This window comes from Ambystoma mexicanum, chromosome 1q (assembly GCF_040938575.1).
Source record: "Ambystoma mexicanum isolate Mex_15411 chromosome 1q, UKY_AmexF1_1, whole genome shotgun sequence".
In the NCBI taxonomy this organism is placed as follows: domain Eukaryota; kingdom Metazoa; phylum Chordata; class Amphibia; order Caudata; family Ambystomatidae; genus Ambystoma; species Ambystoma mexicanum.
In genome coordinates, this window is record NC_090922.1 from 353,345,727 (window position 1) to 353,355,322 (window position 9,596).

Below are 9,596 nucleotides of genomic sequence, written 5' to 3' on the forward strand. Positions count from 1 at the left end.
AGGAGGTGGGAGGGAGAGGTGCAGGAAGGCAGGAGGCCCAAGAGTGGGCAAGTGCTGATGGAGGCCCGGGAGGGCAAGTGCCAGGGGGAGAAATGGGTAATGGTAGGTTAGTGCTGGGGGGTAGACCAAATACAGGCTGGTCAGGAAAGGGTCCCCATGGGCAAGTGCTGGGGCGGGGTACTATAGAAGACTGGATGAGGAGGGCCTGGACCCAGTTTGACACATGGATCTAGGCACCAGTCGCAGTGGCAGGGAGCAGTTTAGCAGCGGAGGGGGAGAGGGAGGGAGCCAGAGAAAAGGAAAGTCTTGAAAGGTTTTTGGAACTTAAGGGGATCCGGCTCAAGTCTGAGAGGGGCAGGGAGGTCGTTCTAGAAGGAGGCTCCTGGTGAGGAAACAGATCTACCCCTCACTCTCTGCTTGGAGAAGCATCTGATCAGCAGAGAGTTGGAGCTAGAGGACAGAAGGACTGTAGCATGCAGGTATTTAGGGAGATACAGTTGGCTGTAGCAGAGCCCCAGGCCCCAGTAAGCATTGTGGATGATGCAGGGGGTGTTCAATTTGATCCTAGCAGTAACCGGGAGCCAGTGGAGAGGTTTTAGGGCTGGAGAGATGTGGTCCCTGGGCTTGAGGCCAAGGATAAGTGTTGCAGTCCTATTCTGGATTAGTTGAATTGGGACGAAGGGAGGAAAGAGGCAGATTGAGGAAAAGGCTGTTGCAGTAGTCCAGCCTAGAGAGAACCAAGGCTCTGGAGACATTGAGCTTTGCGGGAAAGGTGAGGAAAAGGTGAATGCCTCTGAGGAGGAGGAGCAGAAAGTTGGACTTCTTGGCTGGGCCTATGATGTGAGGGAAGAGGGAGAGAGAGGAATCAAAGAGGACCGCCAGGTTTTTTCCTCACAGGTGGGTGAGGGAAGGGGGCCCAAGGAGGGTGGCCAAAGAGTGGGAGGGAAACAGGGAGCAGGCGTCCCAATGAGAAGGATCTCAATCTGCTGGCATTAATGCAGAGATAATTAGCCTAACACCATACCTGAATAGCAGTCATGCAGTCAGGGTTGAGAGAGGGAGAAGAGGAGGAAGCAGAGGGAAGCTTAAAGGAGCGGAAGTGAGGAGAGAAGGTGGTGATTAAGTGGGCAAGAGGTGCAAGGGAAATGTTGAAAAGCCAAGGCAACAGGATAGATCCCTGTGGAACTCCACAGGTAGAGACTGAGGTGGAGGAGAGGAAAGGGCCCAGTTGCACTTGGGAAGGTCGGTTAGAGAGGAAGGAGTTCAGCCAGGGCAGTGCCCGGTACGTAATGCCAAGGGTATCATGGAGATGATTTATGAGGATTGCGTGATTGACGGTGTCAAAGGCAGAAGAAAAATCGAGGAGGATCAGGTAGAGTTGGAATCAAGATTTGAGAGCAGGTGTTCACTTCCATGCCTCTGGCTGCTCTGAAACCAGGCTGGTGGTTATGTAGACAGACAGCCAACAGATTCAGTGTGGGGGATCATTTGAGGGAGGACCAACTTCTCCAGGATTTTGCACAAGAAAGTGGTGATAGACCTAGGGCGGTAGTTGGCAGGGCAGGAGGGGTGAGCAGATAACTTTTTTGAGAGAGGGTGCACAAGGGAGTGCTTGAGGGGTTGTGGGAAAGAACCAGTGGTGAAGGAATGGTTACAGAAGTCAGCCAAGGCAGGGGCAAAAGAGGAGATGTTGTCCTTTATAATTCTGGAAGAGCAGTGTAACACCTGTTTAGAGGAGGCTTTCATAGAGCGAACTACTCTAGAGACCTCATCTGCTGCAATTTGAGAGAATGAGGAGAGTATGGAGGGGAGGCCAAGGGAGGCAGGAGCGTAGGGTGTGGGGTGGGGAGGGGATTAGAGGAGAGAGATAACAGGATGTCCTACATTTTAGTGGAGAGGTGGGAGGCCAGTACAGTGCAGAGGGTCTGAGAGGGAAGAGGGGAAGAGGAGACTGCTGTAGAATTGGTGAATTCCTTTCAGATTTTGAAAAGTGCAGCTGTGTTATAGGTTGTCCCAGAAATGCAGGCTTTGACATGAGCCCTTTTCTTAGATCAGATGGAGAGTTGATATTGCCTTTGGAGCAGGCGGGAGGCCAGTTTGTCAGCGGATGATCCCAAGGCCTGCCACTTCCGTTCAGCAATTCAGCCTCTCAGAAACCAAGGCAGAGTCTTTCCAAGAGTTGGACTTGTGGGAAGTATTTATTAGGATCCTCATGACAGGGTCAAGGGTGTCCAGAGTGTTGGAGATGGAGATGGAGAGATGGAGGTTAGCAAGAGTCTGGTCGATAAGAGGGTCAAAAGCGGGGGTGGGGTGAGGAATGAAGGTGGCAGCAATTACAACTGACACACGCTTCATTGGTTGAATGATGGAGAAGGAGACTGGCAGTGTGGGCTGAGACAATGCCAGGGGAGCAGAGAGCTCCACATGGGAGGAGAGGAGAGAATGATCAGACCAGGAGAGAGAAATAGTTAGAGGGTTGAAGATATAGATGTCTGCTGAGATAAGAGCATCCAGGGTGTGACCAGCAGAGTGAGTCGGGCAGGAGGGAAGGATTATGAGGGAGAGAGAGTCACAGAGGTTGCAGAAAGATACTGTGGCTACATCCGGAGAATCTAGATGAATGTGAAAGTCCCCAAGGAAGAGAAGTTTGGGCGAGGAGGTCCGCCCATTCAGAGAGGAAGAGGGGGATAGGCCCAGGGGGCCTGTAAATAGTGGGGAAAGTGAGACAGAGGATGGGATAGGCACCCACCCTACAGACATGGCGTTCAAAGGAAGTGTAAGATTGAGTGGGGATGCTAGTGGCGGGTATCCAATCAGGGTAGACAAGGGCAACTCCACCACCAGACCGTTGAGTACTGGGCTTGGAGAGGATCTAGTAGCCCTTAGGAAGGAGAGTGCCAAAAGCAGTGACCGAGCTAGCATTGAACCACATTTCGGTGAGTGCAAGGACATAAAGGTGAAAGCCTTCAAGGAGGTGACAGATGTTAGAGAAGTATTTAACAGCAGAGTGAAAATTGAGGTTAGCTAGGTGAAGCTGGTTGCCACCTTTAAAGGTCTTCGGTGGGGGGTGTGGCTTGTCCAGCGCTGGTGACGGCGTTCACAGCAGATGACTCCTATCCCTTTTCTGAAGAGATTTGACGCTCCATGGACAGTGGAGGACAGTGCTAATCAACATTTCTAATGGCATGATTTTTAAGATAATTTAAAAGTTCCTTAAACTCCTTACTAAGTTCATCTAATTTTGCAGACAAGATCATATTTATATTTATACATTTGCAATGCGCCATAGCCCACAGGCATTAGGGCGCAGAGAAAAGAAGTAAGACAGAAAGAAAGAGAGCAGTGAGGACGGCGAGCGGTAATCTAGTCTAATTGTTTATTACTCCGATATGATGGTTTTTATCCCTTTTCTAAATTTCAACACATTGTTTTCTGCGTGCAGGACTTTAGGAAGTCTGTTCCACAGCGTAGCGGCTTGTACGGCAAAGGACCTGCCCATGTCTCTGGCTCACTTACTCCTAAGAACAGATAGGCAAACCCTGTCACTTGATCTGGTGGTTCTTCTCGACTGATGAACCTTGACACAGTCTTTCAAATAGCCCAGGGCTTGGTCAAAAAGACGTTTGTGAACAGTTGTCATAGCCTTGAAGTGGATTTGTGCTTCCTCCGGTAGCCAATGCAGGCTCCTTCTATGGGAGGGGAGGGGTTTGTGTCTGGGTATGTTTTTAACAATACATACAGCATCGTTTTGTAGTAAATGGAATCGCCTTCAGCTGTTTTTACTGACACCAGTCATCAAGGCGTTACAATAATCGATCCTTGGAAATATTAGAGCTCGAACAGGGTAGCACAATTAGCTTCTGAGACATAGGGTTTACCTAGTCTCAGTAGCCTAATTAGATATTGGGCTTTATTCGTGACATTTCTAATGTGAGCATCCAAACTCAGAGAAGATTCAAAGGTGACGCACAATGTTTTAACCTTGACAACAGCCTTAATGAAGTGTTTTTCAATGGGGAACCCAACATACTCAGCGTCCTGTTTAGCTCTAGCCTGAGATATTTATTTTTAATTCTTTTTATTTTTAATTCTTCAATGCGCTACACGCCCATGGGCCTCAGTGTGCAAACCAAGACAAAGGGACAGGTAGCTCAGAAGGAGCAAATCAGGCAAAAGGAGAGAGAGAGTAGGGACCTAATCAGCAGAGTTAAAGTGCAATGTTTTGATGGCCTTTTTAAAGACCACAAGTGAAGATGATTGTTTACAAGCATGAGGGAGAGTATTCCATTCCTGGGGAGCACACACCTCAAAGCAGGTTCCTCCGAACCTTTGCAGGCGAAAGCGAGGTTGATATAGTGAGTGTGAATTATTAGAGCGCAAGGCTCTGGTCGTTTGAGCACGAGAGATTCTTCTTTCAAGGTATAGAGGAGCGGTGGCATTCTGGCATTTGCAGGTCAGGGGGAGTAGCTTGTGTCTAATTCTTTGTTTGACCGTAAGCCAATATAACTTTTTTCTGTAAGTAGATACATGATCATTCTTGGTCAGACCATATATTGCCCTGACAGCCCGATCTTGTGTCGCTTGCAGGCGAGCAAGATTAGCTTGCGAGGTGCCGAAAAGCAGGCTATTACAATAATCAAGCCGCAAATTGATTAGGTTCGTGGGCAAAAGAGACCTACTTTTACTACAGAAGTATGGCTCAATTTGATACAATAACTTGATAATATATCCACAAGATGAACGCACACTTGAGACATGTTTTTTCATGGATAGTTCAGAATCCAATATCACACCAAGACTTTTAACTGTTTTACTGACTGGGATACTGTTGCCCATGATAGAGATATGGGAATAACAAGGGTCAATATTCTTCTTGCGGGGCTAATGTCAACAATAAGAAGCTCAGTTTTCTCAGTGTTAAGCGTTAAGGAAGTTTGAATTTAATTGTAAATGGAATTCACATTTTTATGGTCAGTGTCATAGGTACCTGATAGCTCGAAGAGGACCTCGGTGTCATCCGCAAAATTAGCATATTGGTCACCCAGGTCATCAAGAAGATCAAGTAGTGGTCTAATGTATACAGTAAGCAAGGTCGGGGATAGACAAGATCCCTGAGATACTCCGCACGCAGAGAGGATAGGAATGGCTGCGGCATCCTTGAAAGCTACTCCTGAGGTTCTAGAACTCAGAAAGGATGAAATCTAATCAGCTGCGTTTTCAGAATATTTAGCGATGTTGAGCATCCTTTCATGTAGGAGACTGTGATCTAAAAGATCAAAGGCCACAAAAAAGGTCCAATAACATAAGCAAGGCCCGATGACGCCTTTCTACGATCTTTAAAATGTTGGACTTAAGGTCCAACAGTGCTGTCTCAGTCCTGTGCCAAGCCCTGAAGCCAGACTAATGAGTGCCCAAGAGTTTCTCTTCCACAAAATTTTGGAGTTGTAGATAGACAACTCTGTCAAGCATGTTTAATAGATATGGCACACTGGTTATAGGGTGATCATTTTTGGCTATGGATAAATCTAAAGTGTTTTTTTAAGCAACAAGGTGATGCCAACGTTTTTCAAGGAGGTAGGCACGATGCCTTCACTGAAGGACAAATTAATAAGCTTGGTAATCCATGGGATAGTCACGGTTAAAGAGCCTTTCAGGATGTTAGTAGGACTAGCGTCCCCTGAGCATGTGGTCGTTATGAGGCTCATGATAATATCATGAATTTCTCCCTCAGTACAGTGTTGGAATTCAAATGTAGGAATTAATGAAAAAGGGGCATCCGGGATGTTAGGTTTCATATGGGTCTGTTTTCCATTAGTGGCAAGACAACTCAGTTGCTTAGAAATATTCAATTGGCAGCAAATGGTTTTAGCAATGAATTCATCTTGAATTGATTGGTACCAGGAAGAATCTTTAGTAATAGATGGGATGGGAGAGGTGTGATTCTCGAATTCCTTGAGGATTTTAAATAATTCATTAGGGGACGAATTGGCTTTGTTAATACGTGAGTTGAAGTTTTTAGCTTTAGCTTGAATGATAGTATTCTTATAGGCTAAAGCAGACTTTTTTTATTTTTCCAATGAAGAAGGTCCAGGATTTTTCCTCCATTCCCATTCTAATGCTCTTTTAATGTTCTCTGCATTAATGATGTTGTCAGAAAACCAAGATTTGTTTTTATAATTTCAGTTTTAATTTTCTTTATTCTTTCAGGAGCCAGGATTTCCATAGTGGTGTTAATGGCTTTGGAAAGGTGGCATGCTAAATCAGGGGCACTGGCAGGTGTTTCTGTAGAGTGAAGGTTAGTTGTTAAAAGAGCATTGAATTCTGCAGATGAATTTAGTTTGAGATTCCAATATTTAACCCCAAACGGAGGATTACTATTAAGTCCTAGTGGGGTTGCAGGTAGTGAGGTCTTCAAATGAACTAATGAATGATCAGACCAAGGGCATGTCTTAGTGTAAAGGTGACTGAGAGGTAAATTATGGGACAAAATCCAGTCAAAAGTATAACCGCTTTGGTGGGTTTGGGTTTTTATGAGTTGGGAGAAGCCGAGGATTTTGAGAGCAGATAATAAGGATAAAGCTTTACTATTGGAATGTTCATTGGGCCATAGATTCAAATCACCCAGAACAATAGCGGGAGAGTTGGCTTTAGTAAGATCATTTAGAAGAGCAAGGAGTTGTTCCTCAAGCATAGGTAAGGACTGGGGAGGTCTATATAAGAGGAATATGGTCAAGGAGACATTATGGCTCCCTTTTAGTTTGATGCACAGTTTTCCGCAACCTTCCAGAGATGGAGTATGGACAAGATGGCAGTCAAGATGTTTTTTTCAACAAGTGCCACTGCGCCTCCTCTGCGACCAATACGGTCTGCCCTGTACATTTTATATCCATCAGGTGTAATGTTATCAGCGGATATCTGGGAGGTTTCGTGCAACCATGTTTCTGTAATTGCAAACATGTCCGGTTTATGTGTAAAGATGTAGTCAAAGAGTTTGGTGTCATGTAAGCAGGCTGACAGAGTGTTTAGGAGACACATGGTGAAAGGATTACCATAATGCACAGTATTTAGGTTATGGTCAGCGCTTGAATCAATGTCAGTTGGCATTGAAAGATTGAGGGCAAAATCAGTATGATAATCATATGCATGCAACAAGGCATCTTGAACGAGCTGTGTAGGTATCAGTGCAGCTGGGGGAGTGTTAGCAATGACAACTAGCTTAGTTAGATGTTCTGTAGTAGTTCAACAGGTGTTGGTTTAGTTAGACTGAAGGCAGGAATAACCAAATTAACTTTAGGGTTCTTACCTTTAGTGGTGCCAGAAATATAAGTGACATTACTAGGTATAATGCGCAAACCCAGCGCAGGACATTTTTCTAAGATCGCTGCCCTTTTGGCTTGTGAACTTGTGGTCATGGTAATAGACACAATATCAATTTATGATAAGCGTAAAGCAACAGCCCCAAGCGGAAATTTATATATCAGGAGTGAGGAACAACCCTCACAATACCTGCACAAACCGGCACCAACTGGCTTGATGAGCCGAACGGCATGAGCTCGGTCTTAGTGGCATTCAGACACATCCCGTTATTGGCCATCCAATTCTGGATTGTTGCACAAACTATTAATCCACTCCACATCCTTTGTGTACTTGCCGCCCAGCTTGAAGACAAGCTGAGTGTCATCATCATAATTAGTAAAATGCACACCCAGCATATCCAATAGGTCACAGAGTCTGTGGCAGTAGACATTAAAGAGAGAGGGAGACAAGCAGGCACCCTGTGGTACACCACATTTCGAAGGCTCTTCAAGTGAGCATGCATTGCCCAAAACTGTCCTAGACATTCGCCCAGTCAAAAAAGATTCAAACCAGGCTATTGCCTCAACAGAATAGCTACCAGTCTTTGTCAAGCTACATAACAATTTGTCATGGTTGACAAGGTCGAAGGCTGCTGACAGATCTAACAACATCAGCAGCCCCACCTTGCCATTATCCATAATCAGGAGCATTTAGGTTTGCATATTCAGTAAAGCACTCTCTGTGCCATAACAACCTGACTGTCTCGGATGTAAAGCTCCAGATGCTTCTAGATATTCCTGAAATTGAGACGTGGTCTCATTATCAAAAATGTTTAGCAGGAAAGGGGCGTTAGAGATAGATCTGAATTTGGAGTAGACCTTTTGGTCCAAACCTGGTTTCTTTAATATAGGAGTCACAGAGACTTTCTTCAAAGCCTTGGGAACATAACATTCCCTGAAAGTCGCATTAATAAGGCGTTTGAGGAAGGAAAGGAATAGTTCCTTATTATTGAAATTATTTTTGAGGGGGTAACTTCCCCCATACAGGTGGTAGGTCTCATTTTCTTCATGATATTGGCCAAGGTCTCTTCCGAGATACACTTGAAATTAAAGACTGGTTTAACACATTGATACGACTCCTTGACAATAGAATTGGGGCTATCTGCTCCATTACGCTTAGATTATCTGTGATCTGAGATTGTGCAGTTGATATTGTTTGGACAAAAGCCTTCTGAATTGCTTTGCAGTCTGAGTTCGAGGGGGTGAACTGATGTAGCATGACTTTGGGTTTTTCAAGGTTCCAAAGGATCTGGAAAAGTCTCTTGCAGTCGTGCTTGGCCTGAACAATTTGGTTGTCAAATAAAGATTCCGCAGCATGCAGAATATCCATTCGGCAGAGGTGTTCCAGCGATTTCCATTTTTCCCTATTGGTCAGAGATAATTCCTTCAGCCAAACTCTTCTGCTCTTCTCTTTTCCTTTTTCCGTTCCAACAAAGCTGAAGAATACCATTTTTGATCGCTGGATTTCTCCATGACCGTCTTGGAAGTAAAGGGAGCTATGCAATTTAATAGCTCAGTGAAATGTCTGTCGGATTCTGAAACCAAGTGGTCAGGGGGTCATAATCAGTGGTGGTTTCCATAAGTGAAAATCTCCCTGTGAACTTTATTATAATTTCTACTGGAGACAGTGCAGAGGGTATTGTTTTTCTGGACTGTAGGGGAGGGCAACGCGAAGTGAAAGGTAACAAAAAAATCATGATTTCATTATATACAGTTGGAGATAGGGGTTGTCTTAGTTATTAATGGGATTCTCCATAATGACATTGAGGTGTTGTTTCTTCATGTAAAGTATGTACTATAAGAAGAGAAGATATTATTATTTTAATGAGCTGTGTATAAATTACATTCTTTTTTTATATTGAAAGATTTACTGTCATTAGAGTTGTTATCATCACTCATTTCTTCTTTTGGAAAGTTTCCTTCAAACCACTGAAGTTTGTTTGCTATTTCTATTAGAATAGAAAAACAGTGATATTTGCTTATAAGAAATGTTTATATAATGCATGGTAAAAAAGAGAAATAAATACAGTGTACTTATTATTTGTTTGTTTTGCAATGAGCTCCTGATGTATCTGGATAATATGAGGTGTACAGTTCTGGTTTGCGCTTGGTTCATTCCATTATATTGTGTGCTGAATGAAAAAATGTGGTTTACATTTTGAAATGATAAATTGTACAAAAAGGTATATTTGGATGCAGTAAATAAAAGTAATGTTGTTTTATGTACATATTTTTGTTGAT